Raw genomic sequence first — 1,124 nt, forward strand, 5'->3', positions numbered from 1 at the left:
CACTTGATTGCGTACGTTATATTTAAACCAATTTACTACTTACTGAATTTTCATGCAAAACTACAGAAATTTTGAAAAAAAAGTTTGAAAAGCATTTGGGTTTTATTTTTAGAAAATTATAAAAATGTTGAAGCAAAATTCAGATTAATACATACAAGGTGAGTCATATACATATAATAAAAAAAAACGAGTTTCAGATGCAACCCAAATACATTCTCAGATACCACTACGCGTTAATTAATGTTCTGTTTGAGTAAATTTTGAATTCAAGGGGAAAAAAAGTGGAATTTTTGACACTGTCAAATTTAACTAATGAATGACATATCAACAATTACTTTGATTTAAATTTAATAAACTAAATTTTTCAAAAATATAAAAAGAAAAGTTGACTGTGAGAATGTATTTTGGGTTGCGTCTAAAAATCGTTCAGGGTCTTTATTATATGTTACTCAGCCTGTAACTATTATAATTTTTTTAGTAATGTTGCAAAAATAGTATAAGTTTAAAATTTACACAAAATTGTCTCATGATATATTAATCTTAATCTCCAAAAAATGACCTCTTTTATGACTAAATTCTATTTTTGCGCTTAAGAGTTTTTACTTTTACCATGACATTATTGACATTTAACAATGTTGTTTCTTTCTTGTTTCTTTTGCGGTTTCACCAATATCACTAAACGTACATTGTAGATCATCAACATTCGGCATTTTGCACTACTAACTGCACTAGTTAAATTAATAAACCCTTTCGGAAATCTTAACACAAATTGCACTACTGTTCTGATTATTTTGTTCATTTACTTGCTAATTATACGTTTGTGGATGTATATGTTATTCGGAATAAAAGTAGTATTTATGTGGCTCATTTGAAACATTCAGCTTTGCGTCAAAAACCACCACTTTTACTCTTAATAACATAATATACTGTTAACTGAAGATATAGCAATTATCTAGTAGGTATAGTAATCAACAAAAATGTTATTTTGATATGAGTGTTTTTTGATTTCGTTTTTGTAAGTACCGTGCGATCAAATAAAAAATAAATTAGAGTAGGCGTCGATTAAATTCTACAGTTGGCAACACATTGGCTGCGATCTGGGCTGGAAAATTTCCACACAAACT

The sequence above is a fragment of the Tribolium madens genome, unplaced genomic scaffold (assembly GCF_015345945.1).
Source record: "Tribolium madens isolate multiple individuals breed KSU strain unplaced genomic scaffold, Tmad_KSU_1.1 Scaffold_3;HRSCAF=73;Tcas5.2_LG2, whole genome shotgun sequence".
Classification (NCBI taxonomy): domain Eukaryota; kingdom Metazoa; phylum Arthropoda; class Insecta; order Coleoptera; family Tenebrionidae; genus Tribolium; species Tribolium madens.